Raw genomic sequence first — 20671 nt, 5'->3', positions numbered from 1 at the left:
CCCCAGGAACTTGGTGCTGCTGACCACCTCCACAGCTGAGCTATTGATGAGCAGTGGAGCGTGGCGAGGCCGGTTCTTCCTGAAGTCGTTGATGAGGTCCTTCGTCTTCTCCACTGTCAGGTTCAGGCTGTTGTCTCTGCACCAGTCCACCAGCTGCTCCACCTCCTCTCTGTAGTCCTGGTCGTCTCTGATCAGGCCCACCACCGTTGTGTCGTCTGCAAACTTCACGATGTGGTTGGTGGTGAACCTGGGGACGCAGTCATGTGTCATCAGAGTGAACAGCAGGGGGCTGAAGACGCAGCCCTGAGGGGAGCCCGTGCTGAGTGGTTTAACTTCTTCTACCCATTGAACAGCTAATAATATTGCAATCATTTTTCCTGTATAAACTGAAAGTCCATCACTTATTCTTTTCCTAATTTTAACATTAAATTCTGGTACGATAAAGGCTACTCCTATTTGATTTGTTATATTTTTAGAGGCATCTGTATACATTTTTACATAAGTATGATATTTATTAATATATTCCCGTACTATATATGAGTTTAATATGAATTCCTTATCCTTTCTTCTTTCCAACCAAGTAAAATCTACCCTAGCATCTATAATTATCCATGGTTGTATGACTGATAACGGAACTGTTTGACTTATACTAATCTGATCTATTTTGAATTCTGTTATTTTGTCCTGTACAATCCAACCAAAACTTCTAATATCTTTTACTTCTTTTTCCCAACAGGGTTTTATTACTTGTAGAGTTGGATGATCCTTTCTATGACCGTTTAAATTAGCCCAATAATTTAACGTTAATTGCTCTCTTCTAAATGCAAGTGGCATTTCTCCCATTTCTACTAATAATGCTGCTGTTGGAGTAGTTTTAATTGCTCCTGTACATGATCTCAATGCTTGATATTGAATCCGATCCAGTTTTTGTAAATTTGTCTCTGCTGCTGAATTATACACAATACTTCCATAGTCTATCACTGATCCTGTATATATATATTCTTTAGTGCTATTCTATCTGCTCCCCACTCCCTACCAATTTCACCAATGTATTTTATATTCTTAACACATATACATCTCTCTCTCTTTATATATATATATATATATATATATATATATATATATATATATATATATATATATATTCATAATACTTCAATACATATATATTTGCACAACTATATCTAAAAACATCTATCAATAGCTCTCTGTTTTGCCAGTCTCTATCAATTAATCTATATATATTTCTTTACAAGTATATATAAGCTCCATCTATATCTTTCTATCTGAAAACTTTAAAATATTTACAGGGAACAAAGATGTTCACTACTTTCTGCCACATACAATAAGGCAGTGATGTTGACGTACAAACCTGCACCCTATGAGGCGTGAAGTTTGCAAACGACATAAAACGTTTTTTTCCGGCCCTATGGGGCCTCTGGTGTACTGGGGGGCCTCAGGGGCTGGTTGAGCTGGTAGGGGGCCATGGACATTAACGTCTCATGGCAGATGCTCACCCCTTTAGGGGTTTGCACTCTGCTAGTGGGCGGGGGGGAGGGGGGGGGGGGAGAGATGAACCCAGCCTGGATGTCTATTGTCGTATGTTTGTTCAGTTGTTTGAATGCCAGTGTGGGGGTGGGATTACACTTTTGGGTGGGGATGTTTGGAGGGCTCATGTCCGACCCCTATCTCAGTCCATGTCAATGCCGTGTTCCGGTGGGGCTTTCCTCCGGGGTAAGGTGTTTAGGCTGGTGGAGCCTCCCTCTCCAGGTGGGTTTTTGGACAACGGGGGGGGGGGGCTATCGGAGTCAGCAGGGGAGCTGGCTCCCTGAGAGAGCATGAGGATCCCCAGTCCTTTTCTCCCCATCCTCGGACTCCTCCTTCTTCTTGCGCCATCACGCTGCCACTCCTGTAAGACCTTGGGGAGGGGAGGGTTACTGGAGGGTCACACTTTCTGGTGACGTCCCTCATACCGATTTAATTATGAATTTTAGAAACTGTTTGTTTACTTGTCAGGTTTGGGTCTGAACTGTTCCCTCTCACGAGAACATCTCAAGTCTGCGCTAAGTGGACTGTCCTGCTGTCCTCCACTGGCTGTCGCCTTGGCCCACTGGTGCATTGGTGATACTCTGTGTCTGGGGGTGGGTGCTGGACCATTCCTGGCGGCTGCTTCGCAGGGCCTGGGCTCCCGGGGCTCAGTCGGGGTTGCCGCCGGGGGCGCAGCGCCCCTGGGGCCCATGTCCGGTACCACTTCAGCGTAGCTGGCTGCCGGCGGAGCTGACAGTCTCATCCCTGTGGCTCCGGCTGGAGAATTTCCTTGGGGCTGTCTCTCCTCTTCCCTTGGTGGGTGGGGCAGATTTCCTGTGTTGGCCCCACTTGGGAACCTATACTTTGGGGGTCCATTTGGGTTTTGGGTCCCCCGGCGCCGGCCTCTGTGCTCTAGGAGGTGCGGGTCTTTGGCTCTTCACAACCACTATTGAGCATCTTTCACATAGAAAAACCTCACATATACAAGCGCACTCTCACAAGCAGCTACAGGTGTTTGGTTCCAGGTACTTACAGATTTATCTATTTTTATCTTCAGCTGCCACATTATGCATGTTGTATTAAATAACACTGTATATCCTTCAGCAATGATATCAGGGTGTTACTTTATTGTATCTGTAAAACTATATCCGTTGGTTGTGCTGTTCTTTTTACGTCTCTCTTTGCAGGCGATGAAGCAGACTGAAGACGTTTTATCATTATCTTCCCCCCTTTTATCTCCTCTTTCACCTTCTCTCCCTTTGTTTCTTTTCTTGTTCTTTTCTTCTTCTACTTTCTCATTTTGATGTCCATATAACATGAAATACTCCCTGCATGAATTATAATAAACTTTTTACATGCATAAATCAAGCGGAGCACATTGGCAGAAGCCGTACTGCTCCATGAAATTTGTTGGACTCTTTTTGGCATTAAGACAATTTTTATCGCCACATTGCCAGACAGGACACTGTTAAAGAAAACTGTTTTTCTCCTGGATTGTTACATTCTTATCACTGCTGCACTTTAGTTTGTAATTTTATTTCAATTGCAATCTCATTAAAATTGTTGTAAGATGTAGGTAATGAAATCTTGTTTTTTTATGCATTCTGTACAAATAGAATGTCAATAAAGTCTAAGTCTAAGTTTCTAATTTTCGTACACCTGCTTTGCATCTTTATTGGCCAATTCATTGCCTTCTATTCCAGTCTGAGCTGGCACCCACAGAAAAACTACAATATACCTAATCTGTTTATTTGAGACAGTTCTATAGCAACATCCATTCTCGATTTTGCAACTAAATTCTTTAAACTTATCAATGCACCACTTGAATCTGAAGCAATTAATATTTTCATTGGTTCAGGTTCTTCCACTCTTCACAATAAAGTTAATATTCTCACCTCTCTTCCACATTATCCTGTTGTGCAATTATACATTGTTTAAAGTTATTTAATGTTTCATAAATAACTCTCTGTTAAGTATTGTCTGGTGATGATCAGCTCTTAAGCTGATATCAAAACAATGGTTGAAAGGGATGAATTCGAGCACTAGCGATCTTTTAACAGCAAAACCTGCACACACATAGAATAAAGGAGTGACAACTTCTTTTCAAGTTCAAGAATTTAATAACAGAAATAAAATGAACATCCAGAGATCATCACTATGTAATGCTGTTTACCTGAATTAACACCATTTCGATTAATAAATCCTCTCTACTAGGCTAGTGAAACTTAACTAAACTACTAAGCAAAATGAAGATAAAAAGAACCTAAGCTAAGGAACTATTTACATGCAAAACAAACAAAAGACAAGATTGGTTGATCATAATCAGAATAACTCAGTGAATCCTTGTTCACTCAAGGTCTGATTCCAAAAACATGGAATGGAGTTAAAACATTTGCCATGTATTTCAATCCATTCACAATGCAAAGCCCAAGTTAAACAAAACATTATTTGTTAAAATAATAATCTGAGGACCGGTTTGTCCTGTAAAATCATTTAAACCCTTACGACCGAGTTTGTTAATGCGATTCTCCCTCCGGGCGTCTGTAACAACTCGGTGGCTAAGAGGTTACAACATAAAGTTGCCCAAATTGCCTTGAAAACCGGCATTAATATACCATATTGATGCGGGAATAAGGCTCCTAACACCATCGGAGGATGGCAGAGCAGAACAGTTACGCTTTATGCTTTAAAGCGTACTCCTTTTGAAAGGTCCGAAACCGGATGTTAGCAAGGCTAATAGCAGTTTGGCTAGCGCGAGCTAGCCCTTTTGTTCCAAACACCATGGTTTACAAACATCTTATAATCTAAGAAGCATATGGTGATCACTCTCGGGGAGACCGTGCTGTCCTTTTGTTTATTCACCAGTGAGTGGTGTGCTCTTTCAATACACAAGTCCATCCCGTCTTTGATTTGAATATGGGACTTAATAAATTGTGTTATGAAGCTAAGGGTGTTGTTTTTCTCTGCACCTTCAGGAATGCCATGGATTCTTAATTTGAGGAGATTCAGACTAATCCCTCCCAGGGTTAGAGCACCAGAGCTATCAGTTGAGCAGCAGTGGAACTGTCTGTAAATTCATCCAGCTGTACAGAAAACTGATCACATGACCACAGTCTATCCAATAACTGTTCCTGAATGTCAGCTGACAGTTCTTTAATTCTTCTCCTCATCATGTCGTCTGAAAGCAGGACAGTTTTCAACTTGTTAGCTGCTTCTCTGTCAAGTAGAACCTCACACATGTCCACCACAGCAGGAAGCACAAGATCTATTCCTATTGAGTGTAGCTTCTGTTTGCAATGCGCTACACCACCAGATACAAAGCTCGTTTGCTAGCACTTGAAGACAAACATTTTGGTCTCCCATTCTCATTGTCCATAAAGCCAAACTCGATGTAACTGTTGTCACACTTCCTAATTTTAGCTGATTTGGCTTTAACCTTACACGATGAGGTGAATGGAGTTAAATATTTGTCCATTGTGATACTTAGCTCAACCACAACGCATTCTAAGCAGTGTCTTCTCAGGACCAACAACATAGTTTCACAACGCCGGAGGTCCCGGTTTGAAGTTCTGTTGCACTAATGAACTCATGAATGAACCTCCAAAGGCATCTAAACATAATTTCAAAGTCTGCCTTCAATCACCTGAAAAACATTTTCAGGATTAAAGGACTGATGTCTCAGCAGGTTATGGAAAAACTAATCCATGCATTTAATTTTAGTCAAATCAATAACTGAAACGGGGTTTTCACAGGTTCACCAACAAAGTCGACCAGACAACTGCAGTTGATCCAGAAATCTGCTGACCGCGTCCTCACTAAGACTAAGAAAGTAGAGAACATCTACCTGGTTCTAAAGTCTTTACACTGGCTCCCTGTATCTTAAACAATAGACTTTAAAATACTTCTGTTAGTCTATAAATCCCTGAATCGCTTGTCACCTAAATACATCACAGACTTGTTATCAGTGTATCAACCATCCAGACCACTAAGGTCTTCTGATTCAAACCTAATCTGGAAAACAGCTAGTACTTGTATAGCACTTTAACTAGTCTTACGACCCCAAAGCGCTTTACAACTTGTAACAAGCTGACTTCCTATATTCTACCCATCTGGAACAAACTTCCAGGACACTATGAAAAGTGCTTTAAAGCCTGAGTTCTTTTAAATCAAGATTATAAACCCAGTTGCTTATGATTGATTTTGAGTTTTGTAGTTAAACTTTTAACTGAAACATCATTAATTTAATTTATTGTTCAACTGTTTATAAAATCATTTTTAGTTACTCTTAGTTTCATATTTCCTACATTTTATTTCAACTTTTTGTTTACATTTTTGTTTTCCTAGGTTTTAATCGTGTAAATCATTTCTGTTGTTCTTGTTCTGAAACGTGCTATACAAATAAAGTTGCCTTGTCTTGCATTGCATGGTTCTTCATGTGTCTGTTTAAATTAGATTTTTTGGTAAATTTGTGTTTACATAGATCACAACAGAAAGGCTTCTGTCCTGTATGGATTCTCACATGTTTGTTTAAATTTCCTTTTTCACTAAATCTTTGTCCACATAGATCACAACAGAAAGGCTTCTGTCCTGTATGGATTCTGATGTGTGTGTTTAAATTTACTTTTCGACTAAATCTTTGTCCACATAGATCACAACAGAAAGGCTTCTGTCCTGTATGGATTCTCATGTGTCTGTTTAAATTTCCTTTTCGACTATATCTTTGTCCACATAGATCACAACCGAAAGGCTTCTGTCCTGTATGGATTCTCATGTGTGTGTTTAAATTTATTTTTCGACTAAATCTTTGTCCACATATATCACAACAGAAAGGCTTCTGTCCTGTATGGATTCTCACGTGTTTGTTTAAATTTCCTCTTTCACTAAATCTTTGTCCACATAGATCACAACAGAAAGGCTTCTCTCCTGTATGGATTCTCATGTGTTGGTTTAAATTTCCTTTTTGGCTAAATCGTTGTCCACATAGATTACAAAAGAAAGGCTTCTCTCCTGTATGGATTCTAATGTGTGTGTTTAAAGCTCCTTTTTCACTAAATCTTTGTCCACATAGATCACAACAGAAAGGCTTCTCTCCTGTGTGGACTCTCATGTGTTGGTTTAAAGTTCCTTTTTGGCTAAATCTTTGTCCACATATATTACAACAGAAAGGCTTCTCTCCTGTATGGATTCTCATGTGTGTGTTTAAATATTTTCCAATAAATGTTTTGCCACAGTCTTTGCAGCTAAGCTTCCCTCCTTTCTGGACTTTTCTTTGTGACTTCACATTTTTCTTCTTTGTAGAACATTTCTTATACCCAGAGTACAAGTGTTTCAGCTCAGAGAGAGGGTGCTCTACATCACTGTCTTCTTCACCCCCCTTAGTGTCTTCAGCCTCGGAAGAAATGGAAGCATCTCCATGATCTTGTATCCTGATGGATTCGTCTCCATCATTCTCTTCTGGAAGCTCTCGGTCTTTAATCTGGTCTGAATAAAGCTGTGAGAGCAGCAGAGACTGTTCATCATCCAGAGTCTTTATGGGAGGAGCAGCAACTGGAAGCCTGATGGTATCAATTACCTCCTTCCCATTGAGCTGCTCTCCTGGCAGACTGATGTAGGCTCCCTCCTGTTCCTCCTTGATGTGGGGGGGCTTTGAGTCATGCAGGTCACCAGGAGGTCTGTGGTCTAAAGAAGCTTCTTCTTTAACAATCAGCTTCTGCTTAACATCTGCATGAAAAATTGAAACACATTATGCACATTAGATAGAATTTAGATCTCAGCCTAAACTGAGGCTCATTTTAATTAAGATATATTTAGGACATTTTGTTGGATTAAATTATTTGACAGAAAATGACACAATATTGACCTTTTCAGCCATGCTTTTAAAATAAAATTTTACACTTTGTCAAATGTGCCTTATTTGACCATGTCCACCCATAACGTGCTGTTTCTAATATAAGGCCAAAATAAACTCAACTTTTAAACTGAATTAACCGACTAAGTTTATTGTTACTGGCGCGTACTCCAGGCATGGGCCACCTTACATGAATGCACTTCAAGTTTAGACTTTACAGTCAGGCAGTCTTGTAGACAGCTCAGGGGTTCGATCAGGTACCGTTGTAGGTACCAGATCTGCTCGAGGGGCCTGCGCTTCCCAATGGCGTCACAATATGGCAACTCCACTCAAATACTACATCGCGCCCGCGGTCTCCATTTGTTACAAATAAATTTTATTTTGTTAATTTACGGTTATTTTCAAGTAACTTAATCGAGGCATGAAAACCTTTTATCATCATTTTGGAATGCTTGTATGGTAGTCTGACAATTTTATCGGTAATTTTGCAGGATCAAAGTTACATCTTAAAGTCTAACTCTTGGACTGAATGTATTTTAACGCACATGCATTGAAATAGTCACCAGAGTAAAGAAATGTATATTATACGTGAATTATGTGCGCCGTTTGGAAGCAATTTTGATAAAACTTGCTGTATAAGCGAAAGAGCCTGAACATTCCTCAATCGGGCTGCTCCGGAATGTGACGTCACAAACAGAACTAGTACCGTGCATCCGGCTGCTAACACTACAACTTTTGCTACCGATTTATTAAATTTAATTAATAACTCTTACTCTACGTACAAGAAATTTATAAAAAAAAAAATGTCTGATACATCTACAAACTCCACCTCAAGCATCGGCGACTCCGATAGCCAATATATATACGAAAAAAATGGAGTTTGAACAAGGTGAACCTGAGGAGACTATATCCAACGCTGCCCAAGACATGGAGCCCATGCTCCATTGTAAGTACCCCTCAAAATCCTCGCTCGTGAAGTGTGAATATCATAAAACAACTTTGTCATTGCCGGCAATCCAGTCCTTTCGCGTTTCTTTTACGGATTTATCCCATTTCTTGCGGACCTTTTGATCCTTCGGCCAAGTATGTACAACTACTTTCTGGCCTGCACTAGACCGAGGTGAAGTTGGTTTGACATTGGACATTCAAGCTCTGCGGAGTCAGCGGGATCTAGCTCACGGTTGATCCGGTTGAAAGACTCAGATTTTGGCCAGCGTCTCTGGCCGAAATCAAACCAACTTCACCACGGTCTGCACTAGGCCTATAAGCGACACTACAGCCACCAACTACGGACCTAGAAGGCATTTTATTGTGGACTTAGTTCGGCGATTTTTTTAAAAAGCGCTTGCTCAAAGTAGACGTGGATCAGCGGATTTGGTATGTGAAAGAAGATACTGGAAAACATTTATATATATCCTTGTTCGCCGTACCGGTTGTGCAATGTAAACAATGTGTGTTTCTATGCAAGTTCACTTCGCGCGTTCTCGGTGTTCTTGAACTGATGTCACACGTTGGAAATGACCGATCGTAAACGGAGACAGCACTCAAATGCGGAATACTATCATCGGTGTAAAAAATGCGCAATATTTCATATTTAAACTTAATTTGAACACTTTTGATACATGAATAAGATAAGATAGTCTTTATTGATCTCACAATGGAGAAATTCACTCGTCACATCGGCTCATACAAGAAGGTGCAGAGTAGGGAAGGTGCATTCAGTTATATACAGTGAATCTTCATATATACAATGGATCAAAAAGAATGTCAAAAAAATACAAAAAGAAATAGGAATGGGCATATGATGTCTTATTTACATTCATAGTGGTCTATATCTATATATCTATATCTATATATCTATATATATATATATATATATATATATATATATATATATATATACACACACACACACACACACACACAGACACTTATATCTATACATATATCTATACATACCTACACGTATATATGTGTAGGTACTCAATATTCAAAGTTTACCTTGTTCTGGAAGTTATTCAACGGTTTTCAGGATTTCTTTCCGTCCAAGAGTTGGACTTTAAGAGAAATGTCATTCCTCCAATTTTTTGAAAAAGTTGTGAAGGGAAACTAAACCATAAAATCTTTTGCTGGTGAAGATTCTCAGTCATCCAGGTCATGGTCATTCCAAAAAAAGGTAAAAAACAAAGTAACTGGACTTGTTTTCCGTAGTTGAAAACGTTTCGCTTCGTCTCCAGGAAGCTTTCTCAATTCAAAAAGTCTGAGTAATGTCGAGTAATAAGCTTTATACAATTGCCAATTGTACTCCAGACTCCAGACTTTTTTGTTTACCTTTTTTTGGAATCATAAAATCTTTTCATTTTTAATAAATGTCTGCAGCCATTTTAATTTTATCACGGCATTCATCACTTCAAAATCAATAACGTTTATTCCTCCTTTTTTTTTTTACTGATTTTACAATGTCGTTCTTTCTGATCACATGTTTATTATTCCAGATGAAATTGTGATGAATTTGATTAAAAAAAATTATTGTAGTATTTGGTATATTTAAGATATATGCTGGATGAGTTAATCTGGCTATCCCTTCTTTTTTTGTTAACAATATTCTTCCAAAAATTTAAATGTTCCTTTTGAGCCAACTGTCAAATATTTGTTGATTTTTTTGTAAAATGGGTTGAATATTTGTTCTGTCCTTTTCAGTGTTGTCCTTGTTAATCATTATACCTAAATATTTTACCTCATTTTTTATCAATTTAAGTGGGTTGATTATTTTGAATTGCTAAGATTTCACATTTTTCCATTTTCATCTTTAAGCCTGAAGCTTTTGAGAAAAAAAAAAGAAACCGCTAAATTAAATAAAACTGATTCGTTACAATCAGACCGTGGGCTCAATTCAGTTTGTTTGAGTGGCGTTGCCATAGTATGACGTCATCTGGAGGTGCAAGGCCCATGGAGAATTTCTTCGTAGAAACTGTCCGTTTACAAACCGCTCTCGAAGAAAACCTACAATCCCGCTATAATTACGTTAGTAAATTGTCCGGACCAATCAGAATGTTTTGAATAATTGTGCAAACGTTAAACCATTCATGTATAGTGACGTCATCGGGAGGCGCAGGGCTCCGAGCACATCTGGTACCTACAACGTAATGCTTCGATTATCCATTGAGTGGAGCGGCTTTGTTGCTAACCAAGGTCGTACTTACACATTAACAGTTTTTGGTCAATTGTACCACATAAGATCAGTCAGTAAGCAAAATTTGAATCACATATCAAGCGGATATGTCAATTTTTGAAAACATTTAAGGACTTTAAGTGTCCTTTATAGTCTGAAATATACGGTAATAAAATGATTGCAAGGAGACGTCATTTTAGTTAAATGTAGAAATTTTGACAATTCTGCTGTTCAACCCATAGGAAAAACAAAAGAATATTTAATATAAGTCGAATTTTATTAAAAATTTTTTTACTTTGTTGGGTTAAACTCTCTTAGTAGATTTGTAAATTGTTCATGATCTAACCTTTTTTATTTGGGTATAAAGTCTATATGCCTATCCTGCATGAATATCTCCATCACTCGGTTGTAAAACTCGTCTTTGTTTGTCTTCATTTTTAAACGTCTGGCTACTTCAGTGGAGAGTCGTCCTGATCTGGCTGGATGTTGTCAGTGTTCATTGGAGAAAATAAATGGAAATAAAATGGGGAAAGTTGGCCGTCCTCGCTCTAATTAGACATAATCTTCCATTTTGTCGGAACCAATTTTAATGAGATCATCATTGAGTCTTGTCAGTGCGTTTCCAGCGCCGCCCTCTTCATAGAAGAACAAGGATCACCTGTTAGCCATCATTACTAAGAGGCTCAGCACTGCCCACTATTAGTTGGTCAACGTACCTGTATATTTCTTTTCTGTGCATTTATGCCCAATTGGAAAGACTAATTATAGTCTGACGGGATTAGTTTTACCTCAGGACCACATGCATTAATAATTGAAGAGATTCTCTGCGCTGTTAAACTCATGCAAAACGGCCACATGTGAGTAATTTGTAAAGTAAAAATTCCCCTGAAAATTACCTACAAAGTAGACTCAGGTGACTGAATAGGCATCTCTCTGATTTGGTCAGAAATAGACGGGAACCGATGAGTGATTAGGCCGTTTTTGTTTCCTGGGAGCATTTTTATTTGCTTCTGGTGAAGAATGGAGACCGCATTGGAGTGTTTAGAAAACCCTGTCGGGAAAACAAGCCCAAAAGACGCCCAGCAAGGAACCCACCATGATGTGATACAGAGCCTGTTTCTATACTCTATAAATGAAGGCATTTAGTCTCGCATTTCTATCTACCGCGACTTTTTCCTGTAAGTGAAATTGTCGGGGCGGAGAGAATGAAACCAGACAGATATATTCCTGTCTGTAACGCAGCGCGAGGTTGCACAGCACGTTAAGATAGAAGGGGTTCTGTTGGGGGGGAAAAAGCCCAAATAAGCATCTGCACGTTCACAAATAAGCCCTAAACCCACTACTCATGAAATTTACAAGCGACTTAATCAAATCTCAGGCTTCAGTTATCCCGTGTGAATGCGCCACATAAAAAGCTCAAATGGGGGGTTACTTCTTTATTACATGGGGTCCACAGATGATGCTTATCCTGTGAGAATAGGGCTTATGTCACACATTCATTATATATTTTAGACTGTGATAAACCTACTAAGAAACTACAAAGTATTATGTTGTTGTTGAGAGGGTAATAATGAATTAAAATTGTTTCCAGTGCTGGAAAGACGACTCGTCATCCGGGGTCCGTGTTTGCTATGACCCCAAAACAGAAAGACATTAAAACTCTTTCAGTTTTTAAGCCATAGCCGATTTTTGTTTTTTGCTTCCGCTTCACTGTTGTGCACTTTTTTGTTTGTTTATCGTGTTAAATCCAATTAAAATGCACCAATGGTCTGCAGTTGCTGAAATGTAACAAAATCGAGACACAAAGAGCGTTTATAGTAAATGTTTGCATGATCTGTCTGCCTGTTAACCATCATTTAGAAGGAAAAAAAACAAACAAACAAACATCTATTTCTGTTTTGCAGGCTGTGGCCGAGCTTAGGAAGTCCGGCTTAGAAATTAATAGGGCTGGGCAAGTTAACGCGTTAATTTCGCGTTAACTCATTAGACTATTAACGGCGATATTTTCTTTAGCGCGCGTTAACGCATGTTGCTCACATGCTTTTATTTGTGAAGGTCTGTTGCTGCGGTGTAGGGGTAACCTCGCTGTCAGCCAAGCCTCGGATTCAGAGTAAGAAAGGTGCTGGTCGGAAAAAAACAAAGCCGACATGCGGAAGGCGGTGTTTCCCGCAGGAATAGCGTACCGCGCACGTGACGTCACCGTCTCAAGAGCAACGCCCCTTTTGCCGCTTAGGTAGGGCATACAGGTAGAGAACGCCCGTAGCAACCAGCTATTACACGCGCAACAGAAACAGCGATATGACCGACTTTATAGCCGTTAAACTTTCCCAAGACGATGTCCCAGGCGCATGGATTACTGGCCGCACTGTCGAAGAACACACCAACCTTCAGCTCAAACGATGGCTTGAGTGTCGAGGGCTTAAAAACCGGAAAACGGGCCGACTTGATCGAACGGTAAGCTTTGTTTTTTTTTTCCTGCGCGGTGATCATGGCGTCCGTCCAGGGATCGGTATATATTTAATGTTTGTCTTATTTGAAATGTTTTTGAGTAAGCTATCCTGGTAGCAGGGTATCATGTTAGCGCCTGCTACCATGATAGCCTATATGCTATCATGGTAGCAGGCGCTTCATTATTAACATGTCAGCCACCAAAATACTCTTCTTACCTGTTCACTACTTGATGTCGCTGGAATTGGGTCAGGATGTTCTTCGGTTGGGCCCTTTCCTCCAACAAAATGCTTGCTACATATGTACTTGAATTTGGTAACTTTTTCCGGGTTGAACTATTGTGTAGGCTGACCGCACCGGTGTACCCAGCGCACACATTTCTCCTTGGCAGTCTTGAAGAAAACATCCTTCATATGCGGCCGATCAGCATACCTCGAGTCGCTGTTGCCCATTCCATAGCAACAATGTTTAAAAACCATGGTCTTAGATTTGGAAAAAGCAGTCGTTTACCGAGTAAAACCAAGGGTAACGCACATCTCTTTTACAGCGAAACAGCGACAGACTATGCAAGCTTGCCCTACTGCGTACCACGTGATGTGACGTTACGTTTCTAAAAATAGCTCGCTCGCGGTACGCTATTTGCTTAGGCGAGGCGGTGAGTTGAAGAACGGAACAAGTTTTGTGCGGAGCGGAGCAGGGGTCTGCTTAGACGCCGTCGGTGAAGTCGCTTCTCGTTTCAAAGTATCCATGTGTTTTTGCCTGTTTTTCCCTGCCATTCACTATATGCACGCGAGAAAGCAACAACAACAAACCGCGTGTCAACGTCAAATAAACGCAAGCAACGCAAGCATATCGAGTTAGCAAGCATTTCAGTTTAAAGTTCTTCCAGCATCGAATATGACAGAAACAAGTTAGTTGTAACCACTGCCAAGTTAAACTTTGGTATTGAACATAAATGCTGCTCCCTGCTGTTACCTCAGAAATTGCCTGTTAGATTTTTTCCCCATAAAGAGAATTCCCTGTCAGTGGCAATAAGCTTTAATTTATTATTATTGCTATTTTTTGTTTTACATGTTTAAGTTGAGCTTTACACTAAATATGTGTTACTGATAAGTGCTACAAATGTTACAACACTTTTGTTCATATGGCAGCAGAACATTAAAATAAAAGTGCTCTTTACACTACTTTTGAATTCATTCTTGGAGTTTGTAAATACAATGCGATTAATCGCGATTAAATATAAATATTTAATCATATATATTTAATAATTAAATATATTAATCGTTGCCCAGCCCTAGAAATTAACTTTTCTTTCCTCAACTACTAGTTGAGTCAGTGCAGGAACTGGCAGGACAGCTCCGTGAGTTACGCTGCCGGGGCGCTCATCGTTCATTGAGGTCAACTTCTGCAGGGGCCACTGCAACGCCGCCACCCTGCCATTACTATCTTGATGGCATAACCTTGACTCCCCCGACCCCCCCCCCCCTCTTCCTCCCAGTAATGCCCACTATTTGCAGGAAACAGACTTAGACAATTGAAGCCAATAAAATCATTTCCACTTAAGTCCCTCAGCTCTTCATCGCTTTTCTCCACCCGCCTCTCAGTTTGAAGCGTCTTCCGAACTTTTGGTTGCAGAAAAGTTTTATTAGAGGATGGAGGCGAGGGGTCATCTTAGTTTGGGTCGGAGGAAGCTCTAGAAGAAGCATATCTTTGTTTTTTTTGTTTTTTTTACATTGTCCCAGTAGATCCTTTTTCGTTCTCTGTTATAAGAATTATTATTCTGAAGTCACTATGGCCTCACACCACTCGGACAGAGGAGGCCTGGAGACCTGATGTCTCTGTATAAGATCCACTGTTTTCTGATTGCAAGGCCAAATGCTGCAGCCGCTGAGGGATACTGATTGTTTACGATAGACTGTCTTTGTTTTGTCTCATGGGAAGGCCACGGTGCAGTATTAGGGGAAGCCCGAAAAGCGAGGCAGGCAGAGACAGGGCAGACAGAGATTGCAGCGGAACCGTGGGGTGCGATTACTTTCCATCTATGTGAATCTCTGCTCTGTTTCTCAATAAAAGTGCTGGAACGTCATACCACCGTCTCGTCATTTAGTAAAGATGGGAACTCAGTTACTATTGCTTAGAATTCCACCCAAAACTCCCATAACAATTTGGCGTAAACGAACAAGATCTCCGACCGACGAGCGAGGGAGTCCGGGGACAGGAGCTGCTTTGGCCGGCCCGGAGAGGTTATCCGGCCTCTGGTACCCCGAATGGATTTTCAAGGGATGTGGAGGAGCTCCTGGTCTCGGAGCGTCTCTGGGCGTCAGCGCGAAGATCCAAACCTTTCTTTCATGAGACGGTAAGGGGATTGTTTTCCAGCTCTTTTAAAAACAAACGCAATTGGTCAAAAATGCTTGCAAGCTTTTAAAATTTAAACCCCATTTTAAAGTATACCTCAAGAAATTTTAAAATTTAAAACTGTAAACCTAAAAGGTAGTAAAAGTAAAAGCCGGTAGAAATAATGAATTATATTTAATCCTTAAGGCAAATAAAACAGGGTTCGCAATACCGAACAGTGACTAAGGTTCAAACATTAAACTAAAATTCAAAATTTAATTAAAATACGTTTTTCAGCTGAAATGCGGACTCTCGTGTTGGGAGAAGGATGGGCAGAATGATTTTCACCTGGAGAACAGGTGACTGACTGAGCAGTTTGCAGCTGGTCCATTAAAGTCCTCTTGTCTTGGTTTTGTACAAGAGGCTGTCCACTTCTGTTGTGGATGAAAGCGGCAGGGATGCCTAAGTCCTTGACTGTTGCGAAGACGTTTGCAGCTTTGATAAGTGGGGACCCCGACCATTATACCAAAAAGCCGACCATCAGATGTGAGGCCTTTCATTTTTAGTTGGTCGATCGTGCTAAGGACGAGTAGAAAATAATAATAAAAATACAAAAAAGGATAAAATAAATAAAAACAAACAAAAAAAAGTCTGGATGCAGAAGAGTCCGTGTAATGGGTAAAAGGGTCAAGCCTAGCCCCAGGGTGGGAGGTTCGATTTCATGCTGAAAAAAGTAGGGGCCCAGACGCATGACATGCATAAATGATTTGAAATGATTTGATTAAACATGCAGATTTCTCACATAGGGATTATTATTATTACTATTATTTTATTTTATTGCAGTACTGCTACTAAATAATAAAAATAAAATTAAGAGAAAAAAGAAAAGCGAAAATTGAATAAAATTAATAAACAAGGAAACGGAAACGAAACTAAAAAGGCGTTGCACCGGGGAAGCGTTTACGTGGGGACCGATTAGGCACTTCCGTTGTGGATAAAACTGTTCTGAACTGCTAATAACGACGTATAACTTTCAAAAATGGGTAAGCGTCCAAGTGTCTGCGAGACACAGAGTTGTATCCTTGCGGGACTGAAGCGTAAAACCGCGTGTGGACGAAGCATCGGGGGGGTCGTAACCAGCGCACGCTCTCCACCTTTTAAACTAAGCGGGAACTTAACGCGTTGGAAACATCTTTCGGCGTTGGCGTTTAAAAATTATGAAAAACATAGAACTATTTAAGATGGTGAAAAAGCAGGCCTGCAAGTATTTGTCTGTCTGAATGTCATCGTTTGTATGTAACTGTACGTATGTATGTATCTATGTAACTAAACGTTCATCTGTGTGAATTAATTCGGAGTAAAAGTAATGTTCATGGTTTCAGAATGTTCATTTGTGTTGGGAGAACTGCAGCTCCGTAATTCAAATGACATTTTAAGCATGGACTATGTTTACAATAGAGGTAAAGTAAAAGAGAGATTTAAATAACAAAGTTTGTTTTTTAACATTAAATATCAGGACCAAATTAAATTGATACACGGAGAGATTAACATGGCTTGAACGGAAATATTTCAGCTTTGTTAGAAATTGGAACTGGTAATAAGCTTTACATAAGCTTGTTAAGTTTACTGTTTTACAAATTTAGGCTGAGATCCTATCACTTGTTTTTTGGCCCTAAAGTAATTTAAAATTACTGAGATCTCATTGCTTATAATAATAATGATTCATCACAAACCAGTCTAGTTGAAAGAAGTTTAGATATACAAGATTTTTGATTTAAATAGATGAGGGAAAACTGTGCTTTGAACAAACTGTATGGAACTAAATATGGTTGCTTTTCTAAGGGTTTTCTATTCATTCATTTCTTTTTACTTGGGATTTGAATACAACTAATGAGAAATTTTGAAAAGCGTCAAAATATCAGAAGGCCACGTTACACGTGTCAACAGTTACAAAATCATCTGATGTTATTAGTTATGCTGAACTGAGGTGAACCTCAGAGAGACAGTATAACCTGAAACAGGACAATAGATATGATAAACAAATCTGACCATGATTTAAACATCTGAATGTTTATGGCGAGGCTGGGTCTGTGTGTTCTGGCCTGGGGCACGAAAACTATGTCAGAGGGGAAAAATAAAATAAAGCCAGCTTCTGAAGGGTTAAATTCTAATTCTAATCTTGGTTTGTTTTGGGTAGCCTTCTCAATGTGCTGAATTATGGGGAAAACTCTTATCATTTATAGAGAAACACTAGAAGCTCAAAAACTAAAAGGGAACAATCATTGCTTTAAAGTTTCACCCTTGACCAATTAGGTTTGATAAGGTATATATGAATAAAAGTATTACTAACAGCAAATACACATGGTCAAAGGACCAGAAGGATATCAAAAAGGTTTGTAATAAGTCAAAAACCTATGTCATATTGGAAAAGACATAATTGTGCTCCTTGGAAAACAATTTTGTTTTAGTTATTTTTGGTTCATTTCTTTCGTTTTTTTGTTTTCTTTCTTTTGGAGGTGTTTTGAACAAAGTTTCAAAGGAAAGGTCAAGAATAGATACCTTCCCAGGATCAGCAAGAAAAAGCAGAACAACATCACGTTAAAGTGACACTAAGAGGACCAGGGTTTTAACTGCATGCTATTAACACTCTTGTTTTTCTCTGAGTTATTGCTTTCAGATTAAAGGAGACGCCACCTTTCTGCCAACAGAAGACTCTGAAAAGACAGTGCTAGCAGTGCGGTAAGGAGTTATAATCAGATTTGGACACTAAATTATACTTAGTTTTAACCAAGTTATGCCAGATCTTCCAGCAGGAAAGGTGGTGTCTTAAAGATGTTTGTTGCTTTCTGCTATTAACAGCTCTATCTTTCTGCTTCTTTTTCTTTGCAAAGAAACCTGGTCAATATGATAGGATTGTGCTAACATAGAGATTTAGTCTCATTTTAGACATTCTCAGATGCGAGAGAATGCAGAGACAGTGCCGCAGTGCCATGGGGGCTGATCCTTGGGACAAGGACTAAAGGTGATGTCATTGACTTCAGCCTGATCCAGTTTTGAGTTTTATTTTGTCAGAGACAAAGTTTGATGTTTTTTTTTATCCTTTTATTTTCTTTTATGTTTGTCATGTTGGAGGGAACACTGTAGTTAAAATGTTTGTGACTGTTTTGCTGTAATTTCTTTTCAACCTATGGAGCGTTTTCTTTGGCAAAAAATGCTGGCAGAATTCATTCTGTTTGCAGGCGTGAGGACTGGAGGATGGACTCTTGATGAGAAGGAGAATGTTGCGCTTAAGTCAGACATTGGACTGAAAATGGACATTGAAGGACTATGACTGAGGCATCGGACAACCTTCGACAACAAACACAGATGAGTTCTGCAGACACGACTTCATGCATTTCACTTCAGATTTTGTTGTACACAATTAAAACAAAACACACACTACGAAACACATTAAGATTATGTAAAGGTGAAAACTTTTAAAGAAGTAACTTGATGGAATCATAGAGCAACTTAATAAATTAAGTGGGTATTATATCAACAGTTAAATAAATAAATGAATTAATTCGTTTTCACTATATAAGCAGAGTAATGTGAACTTTTAAATAGCATTTCATTTAATGAACATCTTAGTGTAAGCTGATTTCTGCTACTCTGGCAGGCATCAATAAAACGCAAAGAAAGATTACTGGCTAAAATGGGTAATGTTGCAATAAAATTAGCATAATGACACATCCTACTAACTAACATGGGTAAATTTAGGATTAAAGCATCAGGGTACAATGGTTACAATATTTATGGAGATTTAATATCTTTCAACTAGAACACAAATAACTCAAAAGTCTTTTTAACCAGTTAACCCGTTAACCTGAGGGCTTTTAGATCAGGATAATTTAATGGTTATCGTTTTACATACATAAAATAAGTAAGATTATTTTAATTAGATTAGATTATGGGGACATTTTGGATCTGGTCAGGATGGTTGGGGGGCTGTGATGATAAAAGCGTAACAGCTTGAAGGTGATATCAATGAATGAAGGTTTTCTCTGAGGAACATCAAAGCAGCAAATACATCCCACATTGGAACTCCTGTTGTGTAAAGAACATCTTGAACGGGACATAAGGTGAGATCCTTACAATGAGAGACGTTCCACACAGGGGGGTGTGGAGACCCCTGGGGCATGGCACCCAGGACGAGCTGCTGTGGACTTGACACAGCTGGTGGAACCAGAGGGACGACGAGGTGGTCCCACAGGTTACCTGACACCTAACACTGACTGTAAAGGGTTCTGGGTTTTCAGGGTTGCTGAAAACAGAAAGCTTCGGAGAACCTTAACCCTTCCTGACCAGGCACTCAGAATACATAGATCATAGATCAGATTGCAGAGGCCTAGACAAATAGGAACGCAGAGACGCGTTCTTCCAAGAACTTCTTAATCAAAGTCCTTAATCCTCAGTTTAAGAAGATAAATAAATAAATAATGACAATATACACAATGTAAGGTTTACTTTATTTTAGGATTAATTTGGGAACTAATTCTCATTTGCTTGAGTAGCTTTGGTTGTTCAACAATGTTAGAACGTTTTTAAAAGCTCCTGTTCTCTCCTGCTCACTGCTTTGTTTTGTAGAACTTTGGCATCCTTGAACAGTAGCAGCATGGTATAAATATTTTGTCTTTTCTGTGCAGAACAGCACCTCACTTTAAAAAAAAAAAAAAGAGAGAGAGAGAAACAGGGAAAAAGCTTTCACATGGAAAGGCTTTCTTTTTCTCAGTTGGGTTTTCAAAATAATTGGGAAATGACATGAAACGAATATGTTGATGAAATTATGTTGCAGAGAACTTCAACTGTCAGACAACAACAGTTAAGACACATTAAAAGCATTCTGTTAAGAATTATTATGAATTTACTGCATATACATTTGAACTTAAAGATTACTATTTTAATTAATAATTAAATTGCAGAATTCTGAAAGCTAAATAATTGTGCACAGAAATATCTTGAATGTGAAAGTGCTTGGAGGATGTTTTAATAAATGACACATGAAAGGGGTTTTGATAAGCACACTAATTACACCTTGTTTCTGTTCTCCAGTGGAAACAAGGACTCGTGTCTGCAGACCATCTTCACAAAGTGTTTTATTAGAGAGAAATGCAAAATAAAATGCTCAGTGCCCATCCAGAACTGAACTCTTATTACCATCCAGCTCAATTGTCCAGCCTGCGAGGAGGAACCAAGAAGAGGACTGGGGATGAACAAGCCAGAGAACTCTGATTCCTTATTCTTCAACGGGAGGAGTTACCTGAAGAGACCCTAAGCGCGATTAGATTATTTTCTGCCTTGTG

At 39.3% G+C, this 20671-nt stretch overlaps 1 protein-coding gene across 1 annotated transcript in view; it reads right to left on the bottom strand.

Annotated features, from left to right (window-relative positions):
• Positions 1-20671, bottom strand: part of LOC105921678 (NLR family CARD domain-containing protein 3) — a 1041521-nt gene that overhangs the window by 801996 nt on the left and 218854 nt on the right. The gene's annotated exons all lie outside the window — the stretch shown is intronic.

The sequence above is a fragment of the Fundulus heteroclitus genome, chromosome 24 (genome assembly GCF_011125445.2).
Source record: "Fundulus heteroclitus isolate FHET01 chromosome 24, MU-UCD_Fhet_4.1, whole genome shotgun sequence".
Lineage (NCBI taxonomy): Eukaryota > Metazoa > Chordata > Actinopteri > Cyprinodontiformes > Fundulidae > Fundulus > Fundulus heteroclitus.
This window is presented reverse-complemented; position numbering and strand designations above follow the sequence as displayed.